Here is a 1013-nt window from a genome sequence, read left to right as displayed (position 1 = left end):
CACACACACACAGAAATATGATCTGATATTGTCAGGAGTGCACATGTACAGCCACATGAGGAAGTCTCACCAGCCATCTGCATTTTTACTGAGGCAGGCCTTCTAAAGTCTTGTGAAAAGCTGCATGTGAAACGTGTAGTGCCTCCTGGTGGTTGAAAATATTATTAACTCCTAAAATCAATAACTCATATAGTAAACAATGCACCACTGCTGAGCAAGGAATGGTGGACTTACCCGGTCCATTCAAGTCAAATCTGCCCGCAGTGAACAGTGAATAAACAGTAATAGTAGGAATGCAAAAGTGATCGACTATGAGGTGAATTAGTAGCACAGTGCTCAAGCAGCCACACACACCACCGATTGCCAATGAGTTAAGGCTGAAATACATACATTTAAAAATATAAATTTCTAATTGCAAAGCACAAAGCAGTCCTTTGGTAGCTCCCTATCACTTTCAATGCAAATTGAATCATGGCACATAGCCCACTGTTATGATGTCATGTTGCAGATGTGCCATGGTCCAATAACCATACTGTGATTATTTAAGGAGAGGGCAATACCATCGAGGGAGGGAACAAGTGCAACTTTTTCTACTAATTACTCAACCAGAAGCAAATCTTTAAGTGTTTCTTATAATTTCTTACAAGTTCTTAAACCTCAATTCAGACAGGAATGGGAATTCAGCACAATAACAGATAATAAACCTGTATTGTAGAACAATTATAAATAAATGTGTAAAATAAATTGTAAAAGACTTTTGGACTTAGAGTTTCACTCTTTAAAGGTCCCATGACGTGGACTTCTTTGGATGCTTTTATATAGACCTTAGTGGACTCCTAATACCATGTCTGAAGTCTCTTTTTTAAAGACCTTAGTGGTCCCCTAATACTGTATCTGAGGTCTCTTTTTATATAGAACTTAGTGGTCCCCTAATACGATGTCTTTCCCAAATTTCAGCCTTGGTAAATATAAACGTGCTGTATTTTGTATAGCGCTTTTCTAGTCTCAACAAC

Source organism: Etheostoma spectabile, chromosome 8 (assembly GCF_008692095.1).
Source record: "Etheostoma spectabile isolate EspeVRDwgs_2016 chromosome 8, UIUC_Espe_1.0, whole genome shotgun sequence".
Taxonomy (NCBI): domain Eukaryota; kingdom Metazoa; phylum Chordata; class Actinopteri; order Perciformes; family Percidae; genus Etheostoma; species Etheostoma spectabile.
The sequence above is the reverse complement of the archived record's forward strand: the minus strand, read 5'-3'. Positions refer to the sequence as shown.